This window comes from Macaca nemestrina, chromosome 9 (assembly GCF_043159975.1).
Source record: "Macaca nemestrina isolate mMacNem1 chromosome 9, mMacNem.hap1, whole genome shotgun sequence".
Classification (NCBI taxonomy): Eukaryota; Metazoa; Chordata; class Mammalia; order Primates; family Cercopithecidae; genus Macaca; species Macaca nemestrina.
Window position 1 is genome coordinate 52,941,282 of NC_092133.1, and position 16,188 is coordinate 52,957,469.

General features: G+C 34.9%; 1 long non-coding RNA gene across 2 annotated transcripts in view; it reads left to right on the top strand.

The window, feature by feature from the left end:
- Nucleotides 1-988: 988 nt before the first annotated feature.
- LOC139356233 (uncharacterized) overlaps nt 989-16,188 on the top strand; it is a 58,248-nt gene continuing 43,048 nt past the window's right edge. The window contains exons 1-3 of one of the 2 annotated variants that reach the window (XR_011607768.1): nt 989-1,137; nt 13,244-13,339; nt 14,952-15,059. This is a non-coding gene — a long non-coding RNA (uncharacterized lncRNA). The remainder of the gene's footprint in view (nt 1,138-13,243; nt 13,340-14,951; nt 15,060-16,188) is intronic. The other variant, XR_011607767.1, reaches the window with a different exon arrangement.

Sequence of the window (16,188 nt, forward strand, 5' to 3'; positions counted from 1 at the left end):
ATGTGATACCTTCTCCTCTTACACAATGTTTTAGCCCTCCCAAAGCCCTTTTAATCCTAATTATAATAATTTATAATTAAATTGTTATACAGATTTTTAAAACAGTGGTTTTCAGACTATTTTTTTCTCAACAAGTTTTTATTTAAAAAAAAATTTACACCAAAACCCAGTATACAAGTTAGATAAATGAGAGCTGATTGCCGAATTGAAGGTGGACACATTTAAGAAAACTTCTCAGAAGTCTCAGGTTTTGTTACTCAGAGCACAACTTCATCTGTCAAAATAATAGCTAACATCAGCCTTGTCACTGGGAGAAGAGAAAATTGGTAGGGTTTTAATTATTTCCTTCCATCACGGAAAATTTGCTAAGATCTACACAGTTAACCTATTCTTATGCATAATAAATATCTTCAAGCACCACCAATGTTCTCTTAGAACAACACCATCAATGTTCTCTTAGAAGAAGGAATCAGGAAGACACAACTACTAATCCCCTTGCCATCTACTACCAACTTTTTCTCAATTTTGATGTTTAGAGAGTGGCTATGTAATTTTTGACTTGTCACGGAAGTCTAGTGAGACAGTAAACAAGGGCACTCCTCTACATAAAATCTGTTCAGAATCCAGCTATATAAAGAATTGTCAAAAAGTTGATTAAATGTCGTCGGGATTAACCACTTAGATTAAAAACGGATATAAGAAATGTGTTTGAAAGTTCTCTTTTAAAGTTACCTTCAAAAAGTCTTTTCTTTTAGGATATAATGGCTTCAACTGAGAGATGACAACGTACCAGCAGGCCTTGCTCTTGGCACTTCCTCGGCCTCGGCATCCCCTCCAGCTGCGCTAGAGGAGCCCTTCAGCCTGCCGCTGCGCTGTGGGGGCCCCTCTCTGCGGCCGGCCGAGGCTGAAGCCGGCTCCCTCTGCTGGCAGGGAGGTGTGGAGGGAGAGGCACCGGCGGGAACCAGGGCTGCGCGCGCTCATGGGCCGGCTCGGGTTCCGGGTGTGCGCGGGTTCCGGGTGTGCGCGGGCTCCGTGGGCTCGGCGGGCTGCTGGGCTTGATCGGGTGACGAGCTCCCTCTGTGCTGCGGAGTAGTCAGTCTAGCTGCCACAGAGTCTGGCGGCTAGCGCAGGTGAGAGGTGAGGCTGGCTGGGTTGCTGGGACGGTTGGGGACTTGGCGAACTTTTCTGTCTAGCTAAAGGATTGTAAACGCACCAATCAGCACTCTGTCTAGCTAAAGGTTCGTAAATGCACCAAACAGCAACCCGTCAAAACGGACCAATCAGCTCTCTGTACAATGGACCAATCAGCTCTCTGTACAATGGACCATTTGCAGGATGTGGGTGAGGCCAGATAAGGAAGTAAAAGCAGGCTGCCGGAAGCCAACAGGGCAACCTGCTTCCCTACCCTTCCGTGCAGTGGAAGGGTTGTTCTTTTGCTGTTTAGAATAGATCTTGCTGCTGCTCAATCTTTGGGTCCATTTCGCCTTTATGAGCTGTAACATTGGGAAGGTCTGCAGCTTCACTCCTGAAGCCAGCGAGACCACGAACCTACCAGAAGGAAGAAACTCCAGACACATCTGAACATCAGAAGGAACAAACTCTGGACACACCATCCTTAAGAACTCTTTAACACTTACCTTGAGGGTCCACGGCTTCATTCTTGAAGTCATTGAGACCAAGAACCCACCAATTGCAGACACACGATAATGTCAAATAGCCTTTATTTATTTTAAGTTGGGGAATAGACAAAAGTCATACATAATTTGACCTAATAAATAAGGCAAATGCAGTAATATTGTTATATTTTTAACTACAAAAAAAAAATTGGTAGATGGCAAATTATATTCTCTGGTTTCCAAGCTATACAAGATATAATTTTAGAGTACAGTTGAGGTAATTGAAGACAAAAGTAACTTCAAGTTGGATACTAATCCACCATGTTGATTTCTGATTAGCCCCTGTCCCTTGAATGCCTCCTGATTCTTACTTCATTTACTGTCGTTAGTATAAGAACATGTCAACCTTGGTGTCACAGAAATTACAGGCTGTGAGGGGGATAGCATTCTTGTCTGTTCTGAACAGTTACCTTTAATTGTATTGCACAGAGCTCTTACATGCTCTCCCTATAGGATATTATTCCTGAGTCTGGTGTGAAGATCTACCTTTCTTGCAGCAGCCCAAAAACATACTTCTGTCTATAAGTTACCCAATAATACCACCTTTACACACAAGCTGGATTTGTATGCCTCGTTCTTTGTTTACTTGGATCCTTGGTATTTGGGGACCCCTTTGCATACATTGCCCTTTCACAGAAAACTAGTAATATTAAAGTGTTTTGGATGTGTACCATTTTAATCTGTGTGCTTTTCATAAATTATTTCTTATGATTCTCACTAAAGTCTTGTGTAATAATATTTTCAATTACATATATGTAAATTGGTAAACAAAGAGGCCTGGTATCTTGCTCTGGTTGCCTCCCAAGTTACTACCATTTATTTAGACTCTGTGTAGCTACTTCCCACATTGATTCTGAGCTCATGTTGTGACTCACTTTAACCACTATAAAACAGCAGTAGACACTGAGATTGTCCAGGTTTAATACTCAAGAAGGCATGATGGCTTCTACTTTTGCATTTTGGGGAGCCCTGGTCCACCATGTAAGTAATTTATCTACAATACTGGAGATACTACATGGAAAGAATATGGTAAGACCATTTTGTTTGTTTAAGTTCTGAGATACATGTGCAGAATGTGCAGGTTTGCTACATAGATATACACGTGCCATGGTGGTTTGCTGCACCTATCAAACCATCCTCTAGGTTTTAAGCACTGCCTGCATTAGGTATTTGTTCTAATGCTCTCCCTTCCATTTACCCCCAGCCCCCAGCAGGCCCCGGTGTGTGATGTTCCCTCCCTCTGTCCTTGTGTTCTCATTTTCAACTCCCACTCATGAGTGAGAACATGCAGGATTTGGTTTTCTGTTCCTGTTCCTGTGCTAGTTTGCTGAGAATGATGGTTTCCAGCTTCATCCATGTCCCTGCAAAGGACATGAACTCATTCTTTTATATGGCTGCATATAATTCCATAGTATATATGTGCCACATTTTCTTTATTCAGTCTATCATTGATGGGTATTTGGGTTGGTCCCATGCCTTTGCTATTGTACAGTGCCACAATAAACATATGTGTGCATGTGGGAAAGACCATCATGAGAGACAGACACTCCCAGCTGACCTCATGAACAAGCTGAGCTCAGATTTTAAGCCACCTCAACAAGGTACCAAATGAAAGTGAAGCCATCTTTAATTTTCTTCCCCGCTTGCCATCTTACTAAACCTACATGAGACATCGAAAACATAACCAGGAAAAAAACCATATATATGAACTGCAGTCAACAAACTGAGTCTGGGAAATAATAAAATGCTTGTTGTTTTAAGCCAGTAAGATTTGGAGGCTGGTGATGGTGGCTCACATCTATAATCCTAGCATTTTGGAATGTCAAAGTGACTCATTGCTTGAGCCCAGAGTTCAAGACCCACCTGAACTAGTGGCAACATAGTGAAACATTATCTCTATGAAAAATAAAAATTAGCTGAGGGAAAAAATGAAAAAGATTTGGGACAGCTAATTACACCAAGTATATCACCAAAAACACATATTTATGATTACATAGCTTAGTGAACAGGGATTTGAACATGGCAACATGGCTCAAGGTCCTATGCTTTTAATTAGTAGAATGCCCATATCATGACAAGAACATACTGATGCAAATAGACTAATATAGCACTGAAGCTCTGAATTAAGATGCAACATGTTTATCATAGTGGGGTGCCAAAATTATCCCCATCCACTGAATTTTGTCCATCAGATGATTTTTAACATCATAATTTTAAAATGTTGAATAATCCAATACTTTATACTACTTGTAATCTCTAATTGTGTATCTAATACCACAATTGATACTCAAAATTCTAATTCATTTTATTCCCACCCTAAAAGTCTACTTTTTTGTCTTCTTCATCTTAGTAACAATGCCCATTTCTGAAGAGGATAATTTGTAGTTATTCTTGAATTATCTCTTTATTTCATACAAATAATTTAATCTGTTGATAAATATTATTGGTTTGCCCTTTGAAATATTTTTCTAGAATTATCTGTACTTCTATATCACTGATTCAAATCACCAAGCTCTCTTGCCTATGCTAGTTCAATACTCTTCTAACTGCCTTTTAATCTTTTTCTCTGTCAGTTCAATATCAATATAGCAGCCAGAGTAATGCTTTTAAGCTTATACTCAGCACGAGAGTATAAGCTCCCTATTAACCAACATTCCATCAGATAGCAACTAAAATTTCTGGGTATACCTGGGTATTTTGGAGAGTAAGGAAAAGCAAGTATATTCAGGAGGGAAGTCAAAATGTGGAAAAGTGATTAGGCTGGGAATAATTCCCCACTACCACATTTTCTTTTCGTTTGAATATTTGCCCAGAAGTCAGGCTGAACCCACTCCCACCATTTTTTTTTTTAATCTTTGCAAGAAGGCAGGCTGAAGTCATGTAGGGTATAATACAGGTAGTTGTTTTTTTTGTTGTTGCTGTTGTTTTCTGGTTACATAAACCAGAGAACGGAGCCCAGACAATGACAGCTAGTTGACAGGGAGTATAGGGTAATGAGAGGTGAAAGAAGTAAATCCCCCAACTCTGTATGATTACTTCTAAAGTTTCTGGTTGATCCCTGAGCCACACATTTTTTAGAAAGACTTAAGGGGGATGCAGCAAAGACTTAAAACATTAAACTGAGGTTTCAAATAAGTTCACAGCAGCAGGGAAGAGTATAGCCAACTGCTTGCTAAAACAAAAATAACAACATTTTTCAGAGGAATATGACAAAATACAGAATCTTCACAACATAATACCCACAATATTTAGGTTATAATTCAAAGTAATCAAGTACATTATCACCTTATTATTTTTTTGTCTGGTTGTTCCTTCCATAATTGAAAGTGAATTAGTAAAGTCTCTATTATGGTGTTGTTATTGTGTTGTCACTCTTCAGTTATGTTGATATTTGCTTTGTATATTAGATGCTCTAAGATCCCAGAATCTGAACATGCACTTAAAAAAAAAAATTCATGCAATAAAGGCAAGCCATAAACTTTCAGTTGTAGGAATTATCCCTTAGTAAGCTTTTGAGTTCATTTTAAATTCATGTGTGGTTAAGATTGTGAGATTTAACATATAAAATCTAGGAAAATTTGAATTTCAGTTAAAAAGTAAATATGTTTATTATAGTTATAATTTGGGCAGTATTTGTGACATTAATATTTGTCTCTCTTTAATATTAAGAGAATATTGAATTAAGAGAATAATGAATATTTAAAAATTCATTGTTTAAATGAAATTAAGTTTAACTGGGCATCCTGGATTTTATCTGGCAACTTATGAGGTTGTTATGCTCAACCAGATAATTATGCCTCTGCTTGTTTCAATGTCTGTCTTTTACCTCAGCTGTCTACTTTCTGCCCATTCTGGTCAGAGTGCCTTTTATATTCCCACTCTTAACAAAACAGTTCGTCTGTTTACGCTGTATACTTTGTCAACTCTTTGTTTCTTGACCTGACTCTTAAGTTTCAGAGCCTGATTCAAATTTGGTCCTTTGACTAGCCATTTCAGGCACTTTATCTGATGCATGTATTAATCTCAGAACAAGCTTATATTAAGCTGTGTATTCTCTTCCGGAGCAGTCTTGTAATTATGGCCTTCCTATGATGACCTTGCTTCCTTTCTTCATTTTAACAAGGATTTAGATGATGCCTATGTACGAGGATAACACTTCTAACATAAGACTATAATGAGTTGTTAGAGAACAATGATGAGGTGTTACAATGATGAGTTGTTACAAGACCAAAAAATTTGTGTTAAATTTAAGCCGTAAATACACTTTATTATATGGTAGAATCGTACTTTCCTGTTTCCTGTGAAGTTAGATATGGCAATGTGACTTTTTTATTTTCCTCTATAATGTTAGCAGAAATAGTCAACTGTGGACTGTTGACTTCAAGATCCAGAAAAAGAATTACCTTCTCTCTTCTGCTAACATGACATGTTTAGAACCATGTGCTAAAATATGAAGTGTTTGAGTGACAAATTAGCAGAACCTCCTTTGTAACCCATTTTGAACATACAGCAAGCAAGATGTAAAATTATGCTGAGAAATTAGGGTTGTTACTCTATGGCATAAACCTCCCTCATGGTGATAAAATAGCCACTATAGATAATCTGAATGAGAGAATTAGCAGGCTCTTTATTTCTGAGAGGAACTCTAATTAGTCAGTAATTGGTGAGTGCTTCATTATGATGAAGTAAACCAAAACTTAAAGTCACTGCCCATTTAATTTTAAATAGAAATTAGAGAGCAATTTTTTACTCATTTCAGCTGGAAAAAAAAAGGTTACGTCTTATACGCTAGATGTTTATCTTCTTTTCTAAAATAATGGCACGGAAATCAAGGTCAGCTTTTTATTCCATGCAACCTTAAGAAGACATAACTAATATTAGAAACATCACTCAAATTACTACCATGTTCATACTTAACACATTACCTATTAACTATGCATAAGTAAATTTATGTTAATGTATAATTCATAATCAACATAATTAAAGTGTATTTTATTGAACCTAAGTACCCGATCTTTATAACACAACTAATATGATGTTCTAAATTATCTTAGTTGTTGTAAATAACATGTTAATGCTTTTATTTTTCTTACTTTATATAAAAATAATAAATAAATACTTTTTGTTCAAACCACCTAATATTCTAGTTCTTTAAGCAATATATATTGTCTTTTACTGACATAATAACTATCAAATAGATTTGGTCTAAATCTGTATAATTTTTTTTAGGGAATAATAGAAACTAGGTATAGGAAAGAAAATAGAAATAGGAAAATATCATCCATATAATATAATAATATATATTTGAGCAGATGGAATGAGATGTACTCACAGTATGAGAAACACATACAAATCTTTTGCTATGCTTATAGCTGTAATTCAGTTTTCCTGTATGATATTATACTTTGATTATCATTTTTGATGAATATGTATATAATACTTCAGTTGAAATAGTCCTACAGTCTTTTTATGCTTCTCATTTCTTTTTTACTCCATTTTATTCCATGTTAGGTGATAGAGAATTTCATCTGATTTTCATAGTTGAATATGAAACACATAGTTGTCTAATGTAACACTAGTACTTATTGTAGTTTCTATGAATTGCTACTCAGACATTTTGAATTTTTTTAAATTTTAATATTTGATTGAAGGAAGTGAAATTTCAGAAGTACATAGTATCCTTACATATGCATTTCTGCCTTATGCAAGTTAAAATTAAGTAACATATGTTTAACTTTACACATGGTAATTCTACTATTACTCAAAATGTACAATCACTAACAAATGCATATAGCTGTTATATACACAATCACTATGTACCTGTTGCCACTCACGTTCAACTGCTGTGATTTTCATGTGATCACTGTATGTATACATGTATTTTTTACGTATAAAATTACCTGTGTTTATCTATATTGTCCCCCAAAATCTGTGAAGTTTTCAAAGAAAAGGGAAATCACATGATTATTGCTGCATTCCTTGTACTAGCAACAAGTTGGGAAAACATAGAGGTTTATTAAGTGTGTTTTGAATTAATGATGTTTGCTCTAATACCTTTCTTTGTACTTCAGTGTAATCAAGCACAACTCTTTATTTCTTTATTATTGGTGATATGCTTTATTTCTTTATTATTGATGATATGCTTCATTTTATTAAAAATACGTTTATTTTCATGAGTTCTTCCATGTTGCACAAACTTATCAATCTAGTCCTTCTATCTGGCTTGTATGTTGGGGTAGAGTAGATGTTCCTTCAAGATGGCTCAGCTTTACCCACTCAAGATTTTGCATCATCCTGCATATGAAAACAATCATTTGAAGAAGATGCAGAGCATGAGCTCATGTAGCAGAAAGTCTATTTCCCCACTTATGGGAACTTTCTAGTTGTTATGCAATTTTAAAAGCAGTTCATGAACTATTTGTCTAGATTTCTAAATATCTAGAATGTGTGGATGGGAGTCCATATTCACTTATTTAGTCAGTTGGGCAAATACAAATTGAGTATTTACAACACATTTCTAGAATGAGTAAGACATGGACCTTGTAAGGAACTACCTCATAATTTATAAAGGAAAATAAGACTAGTGAATACATGAATAAAATAATATTAAATGTTATTTAAAAGATACTAAAAGCACGAAGATAGAAGAAAGGAAGAAAGCATGAAATTCAATAGAGGAGGAACAGTAGGAAATAAAAGACACGATGTTTGAAAAAGGATCTGAAGGTGGGTATAAGTTTCATGGTTAGGAGATGAATGAAGGGATAAGAGAATTATATTCCAGTGAGAAAATAAGAAACTCAAAGAAGCGGAATGTTTTTAGTGGATACTCTAAAATACGAGGAGAAATATAGATTCTGAGTCTAGAAAATATTATATATCGATTAAAATTTTCTGAAATTTTTGTAAGGATTGAGAAGGCACTTAATGGGATTTGATCAGGAGAGTTACGTAACCAAAGCAGTGTTTTATTATTTAAAGTCTGACAATGATAACTGAAGGATTGGGGAAAGAGAAAGAAAGAGAGAGAGATCGAGTTTTCAAGTGGTTGTGCAATTACAACATTCTAGGTGATCAGTAATAAAGACTACACGTAAAATGGGTCATTTTATTACAAAGTTTTCAATGGATCTTGTTATATCAGTGTTTGTCTCCATTATTGTTCAGTGGCCCAACTCTGTCTTTTTGACAAAACAATTCTTAAGTTACTCGTTTAAATGTTTGGTTAGATTCTTTTAATCAAAAATCTTGACCCAGGCCACTGTTCTGACTTCATATTCCACAATTCTATCTTCTTCCCCTCTTTACAACAGATTCAATATGCATCACACTCCCAAGATAATCCTCTTATAATTCATTGCATCAATGCATGCTATTCTCTTGTTCTTCTCCACATGACAAGTTCCTTACTTCAGTACATCAGTTTATATGTTTTAATTTGTAAACAACAGAAAATTTCAAACTAGTTTAAACATTAATAGAAATTTATTGAATCTTATAGCTGAAAAATGTAGATTTTTATGGCTGAGTTAATTTGTTACCTCTGTGTTGACATTAAGGAGTGTTTTTAAATTTTCTTTTTGTCCCTTTGAGCTTTTATTCCCCTTGAGATATAGCTATCAAAATTATTCCAAGTCCATCTCAAAACACACTTCTGCCTTCTGAAAATTCTTCTTTTATTATCTATCAGTATCTCCACTGTTTCACAAACTTTCTTATTTTCAACATGTCACCACTTTACATAATAATTTCAATAATACATGCCTTAGAATAATATTAACTCATCAAATATTTATGTTAATTAGAGTGATGTCTAATATCTCAAAAAATATTTGAATCTTCTAATGTTCCTTTTCTTCCAAGTCCTCTACAAATAAATAACTGTGAATAAAAAAATAAATGTTTGAGTTGAGTAACTTTTTTTTCATTTGTTCTTTTTGTTGCCCTGACAAATTGCTTTAAATTGTCCTGATGAATTGTCAGATCTCAAGTAGCCCTACTGATAATTTTAAGTCCTGTTATTTCCGAAGCAAAATGCTTCGATGAAAATGTGCATCTTTAAATATCTCAGTGTGAGGCAACGTTTCTGGACAATTTAGGATCAGAAACTCCTTCTCCCCTTATTATTAGTTATTTGCACTGCCGTAATTGTGAAAGTATACTTCAAGGAGACTGAGGAAAATACTTTCATATTTAACTTTGTTAAAATGTATTTTTAATCAGATTTGAACTGTGATGCTGCTTAGATTCCTTGGTATGGGTAACGTCATTTCCTGGAATAATTTTTAAGATTCAACCAGCTTCATTTTGAAGTTTACTCTGCAATTCCAAAGGCCATAAATATTAAAAAGGAGCTATCCAGGGAAGGTACTCATAGTCAAATCACTGCTTGGATTGTTCAGGGATACTACTTTTTGAGATAGTGGGAACATAATTTGTACTTATTGTGTTTTTTCTTCATATACTACTCAGAAGTAGAAATTGTAATTGTCTTCACTTTTTTGGTGACAAAACTAAATTTTAGTGATGCTGAGCAATTAGCCCAATGCCACGTAGGCAGTAAAATAGAAAGCTAGAGATTTAAATCTGATCTGTCTTATGCCAAAGCATTATTTTTTCATTCATTCACCCATTCAATATTTATGAAGTATTTACTGTGTAATTGACTTTCTAGAAGCTGTGGATTATGTGATGAACAGGAGAGACATGAATCTGATTCCAAGGGTTATACCTGAAAAGCACACTATAAAGAAGTGATTATATACATAAAATAAGGAAAACATCATACACCAATAATTTCTGTGCAGAATAACATAGGATGATGTGAAAAGAGAAAATAGGAACTTCACATGCAGATGAGTCAGGGAAGTTCTTTCTGTGGAACAGGCATTTTATGCAGAGTTGAGAATGACAAAAAGCCCACAATCTCAAAACCAGAGGGAAGAATTTCAGTATAAAGTATGACCTTGATCTGAATGAAAGCCATATACTTGAGTAGAGAGGGAGAAGAAGGCAGAAGCCAAAGTAACAAGTTTACATTTAATTCCAAATGCAGTGACAAATCTTTGGTGCTTTTAAGTAACTGGCTACTATATTGAAAATAACTTACAGAAAGAAAAGGATAGAGGTAGACCTGATGGAAAGCAATTACATTGGTCTAGGGGAGATGTAATAGTAACTGGAAGAAGGCATTATAGAGAGACTGGAATAAAGTAGGCAGATATTGAATATGTTAGTAGAGTCAGAAAGACTTATTTTACTAGTTCCTTATTGAATTAATATTCTACAAATTACTACAGGATACCAATAAATACCTGTAATTCATGAAACAATCTAGTGAGTTTGCAAATATCTGTTATACTATTATACTTATGTTTCAGATTGTATAAATTCCTAAGGGTTTTACTTATATGGGGATGTCTGAAGATTCAACCTAAAAGTAATATAAATAAACTATTTTTAAATGAATACAATTAATGAGGTCCTATAGAATCAAATTCATCATTAGACCACTAGAATCATTATAACGCTTGCTGAGATCATTGATGATGTCATTGGTATAATGAAAGAGAAATAAAACTTTAAAATTATTACAACAGGAGAAAAATAATTCTTAAATTTCATAAAAAGATATTCATCCTATTAATATGCTTTTATAATGCCTGCCAACCTTGTGTTGTATTATTTTAAGTATAGGATTAAAAAGTCAAGCTATTCTTTAAATGCATACAGAAGTGCATTTTGTATTTGTGTACTAATATATGAGTGCTCTGTAAATTCCATTGCATAATGCAAGCAAAGAACTGTCACAAAACACTTGTTTCTTGTCCCTGAATGTTTAAAGATCTTGTTTTCCCTTATATCCTCTCAAAGACACTTAAATAAATTGATTCCCAAAGTGATATGTTTTCAGTACTATCAATCATTTAAATTGGGGAAACAAATGGTTTTATAAATCTCCTAAAAATGCATCTCAAGTTCTGGGATTTAATTTTATTTTACCTAGAAGGTAATAAACTAGCTTACTACTAGTGCCTAGATACTGGCAAAAGACACTTTTGAGTCAGAGATGAAGGCTTTTATTGCTCACAGCACTGCAAGAAACACAATGTTTGTATTAGTTCTCATTGATCCTTAAGTTCCATAGGGGTGAGTAGTGGAGCCCAGGTGGATGCTGTGCCTACAGTTTGTTTTTAGTTTTAGAGCCTACAGTGTGTGTATTATAGTTCATTCTTTTTTTATTGCTGAGTACTATTCATTGCATGGATGTACTGAACCTTGAAAACAGTGAGATTGGGGACTCATCGCTTTTATGGTAAGTGTAAAGAATGTCTTCTCTTTGTATTGGAGGAAGGCATTACTTCATCCCTCAAGATTGCTTGATGAAAGCACAATCCTGAGAAATAATCTCAGTAAAAAGTGGTCAGGGCCTTGGATTCTTGCTATAGTCAGCAAGAACATGTCTTAGGGCCTACAGTGAATTGGTTTTATCAAATGTGCAGACATAATTTAAGTTCTGAGGATTCGACTTAATAGAAATATAAATAAACTATTTTTAAATGGAGATAATTGGTGGAGTCCTACAGAATTCAATTTAAGTTGTGAGAATCCTAAATTGTTTTCATTACTACCAGGATTAAGAAAATAGTGACAATGATTTTTCTCACCATAGCTTATTTTTCCTCAAAGTTTCTGCCTTCTTGTTCTTAAATTTACTTTCATTGAAAGGTCCTTCAAATTTTTTCATTTATTCTTCTTACCCTGTGATGTCTATAGTAATTAATCTTACAGAATATCTGTGTTATAGTATTCCCACTTTCATCCCTGGATTACAAATGCATGAAAATATGCTTGACTTTATTGTCTAGGTCTTCAGTTGATAAAGACATAGTTCAATACAGTGTTGGTTTTTATTTATGTTTCTATTCATCTCATTTGTTCTGAAAATATATGCTATTTAAGGGTATGGCAATAGCGTTTGAGAAATTCAAACTACAGGATATTTTAATATTTGTTTTTCTTTGGTTTTAGTTTTACTATTTCATCTAGTTGAGGGAAATCAAATTGTAAAATGAAGCAAATGACTTATAGAAAATAGAACTCTACTCTAGGGATTTGGTACTAATCAGTAGGGAGAATATACAAGAAGATTGTTAACTTAAACCTTACAGCTATAGTTCATTTTGCTATAAATGAAAAGAGACAGACAGCCCTGACTCAGAGCCAGGTGAGCTCAGTCTATGTAGGTATATAGGAAATAATTTTTCTTATATTTCCTTTTAACTTCCTCAACACATCTGAACTAAGATCTGTAAATTCTAATCTTTCTAATACTTTATTTCTTTTCTTTTCTTTCTTTCTTTTTTTCTTTTTTTTTTTTTAAGGAGTCTCACTCTGTCGCTCAGGCTGGAGTGCAGTGGCGTGATCCCAGCTCACTGCAAACTCTGCCTACTGAGTTCAAGTGATTCTCCTGCCTCAGCCTCCCGATTAGCTGGGAATATAGAAATACACATGCCTGCCACCACACCCAGCTAATGTGTTTTTTTTTTTTTTTTTTGTATTTTTAGTAGAGACAGAGTTTCACCATGTTTCCCAGGTTGGTCTCAAACTCGTGACCTCAAGTGATCAACCTGCCTCGGCCTCCCAAAGTGGTGGGATTACAGGTATGAGCCACCGTGCACCTCCTCTATCACTTTATTTCTTATCTTGGCTAACATAGGAGCACCTCAGTCATTTAAAAGACTAAAATTTCCCTTGTGTTACATTTTATCCCTTTCATGGTTTCCTTCCATTCTATCATTCAGAATTACTCACTCAGCCTTACTTAAGCACTTCCAATGAAAGATCACCGTTATACATTAGGCCGACATTTATTTTCTACATAATTAAATTTGGCCAAAAATTAAGACGAATCTTCCTATTTAAAATTTTATTAATTATTATTAAACATTTAAAAAATAATTACATATTTGCATGCAGCTGTAAGAAATAATAGAGATGCTATGTACCCTATACTTAGTTTCCACCTGTGGTAACATCTTGCAAAACTATCTCAGGATATGACAACCAGAATATTGACACTGGTAAAGACCACATACTAGGCATAATCTTCACACAAGTTTCGCTCAGATTTCCCTTTTATAACTACACTCACTTCCCACATGCACTCATCCCGTATTACCCCTGGGTTCCAATTACCTGATTTCCACTTTTATACTTTAATCATTTCAAGAATGTAAATAAGTGGAAGCATGCAGTATGTAATGTTTTGAGATTGGATTTACTCATTTAGCACAAATCTCTGGAGATTTACTCAGACAGTTGTATATTTCACAGTTTGCTCCCTTTTATTATCGGGTACTATTGCATAGTATAAATATACCAGGTCTATTTATGTAGTCATTCACCCATTGGAGAACTTCTGAGTTGCTTCCAAATTGGGGGCTATTACAAAAAATGCTGCTATGGACATTCCTGTATAGGATTTTTGATGAACATACATTTTCATGTCACTGGAATAAATGCCTTAGTGTGCAATTGCTGGGTTATATGGTATTTACATGTTTTCCAGAGTGGTTGTACCATTTGATATTCTTAACAGCAATGTATGAGTGATCTAGTTTCTCTACATTCTTACCAGCATTTTGTATTGTATTGTATTTGGTATTGTCACTAGATTTTTTGTCATCATCATAAGACAAAGGGAACTACTATATTATTGTTACATCTCAGAAATGCAGACAATTCTCAAACCTGATGCTTTTTAAAGAGGCAATAGATACCCTGTCTTTATTCAATAAAAAGTTTTTACATGCTTGCCATGTGTGAGAAACACAATTGCAAAATGCTAAACAAAATGCATATGTTCTCATATAATGATCTCAATAACACTGCAAAGCAGATTGTCCTCATTTTACCTTTTTTATTTAAATTGAAGTTCAAAAAACTTAAGCGATCTTCCCACCATAACAGCATAGGAGACTAAGTTTAGATTTGGAATCTGGGTCTCTTTAGCAAATACCATGCAATGGCCATTCAGCCCAAAAGATATATTGTGAGTCCACTTGGTGTCAGACGTTGTACTGGAAATAATGAGAGAGAAGCAGTCTCTGCTTACAAGGAGAGCATTTTCAGTAGAGCAGAGAAAATACAAACATTTTTAATATATAAATATCATGCCGAAGGCATAAAGGCAGTACAATGGAACTTCAAGGAACAAGCACAGAATGGAGAATCCAGACACGGCTTACATCTCACAGTGTTCTTTATTCTCAGGTACCAGCTCACCACCAAGACGAAGCAAAGAAAAACAAATGTGTCTGTCATTCCTCACACCCCCTGCTCCAGTCTCTCATCTTCCTGCTAAGGAAAAGTACAAAACCAGTAAGTGATTACACCAACACTGAATAAGCTTGCAGCCTCTTCATCCTACACTCCACCCATTTATAGAATATTTGTGTTTCAGAGACAGGCATTCGTTCAGGAATTTGAAACATGTTTCCTAGATATGAGAAGCAACTTCATTTGTTGAAAAGATTCTATAAAAAGCCAAAGTATAAAAAAAGAATAAGGCAATTTTACATGAAAGTGGCTTCCTACCCCAATAATATAAATATGTATGTGTGATGAGAATGTGAGAAGATAGGTCTTATGGAATGGTTTGACATGAAGAAAAATCAACATATGCTGCACATGATGTTGGCCTTAGGGATCTTGCTAAATCATCAGTGTATTTTGATGGATATAGCTTTGGTTTATACTGATTTTTGGAAATCTTAGCGCCAAAAGGTTTTATTTTCATTCAGCTTGTTCCTGTGCTAATCTAAGATGTTACAAAAAGGCTAGAGGCATGAAATCAATCACTTGACAGTTATGTTCCCGATATATTTGGAAAAAAAAAAGCAGTATTTGCTTTTGACTGCCATCTTAACATGGATAAACTGTTGGTCACATACATGAAGATTGAACACTTTACACAGGTGAGAGAGCTCAGTGCATTGCAGCCAAAAGTTGCCTGGAACTTGCTTTCATGTGTGAAGTATCACATCACCAAGGGGAGGGAAGATGCTACTATTTGTCATGTTTAGTTTTACAATACAGAAAAGGAAAATGAAAAAATAAGACACTTTGATATATATGCGTCATTGTATTTTGACTTTGAATATTTTTGTGCATATAGTATGGCTTTTTGAGTAAGGCCTAACAAGGCTTTATGACTACCCACAGCTAAAACTTTGGCTTCTCACAATAACAACCCACTTTTTTTTTTTTCCTAGTTTCTTTATCCACACAATTGCTTCTACCTGGAAGTTGCTTATTACCTATACATTTCTTCACATGCACTCTACTCTCCTTACTTTGCTGATTCCTACCCATCCTTTATTTCCTGGTTTAGATGCTGCTTTCACTAGGAATTCTTCTCCAACCTGCCCCGTATCAACTCAGTGGCCTCCCTTATCCTCCCTTATGAAGCTATGGCACCTTTCACCAAATCCATGTAACATATCAGGAG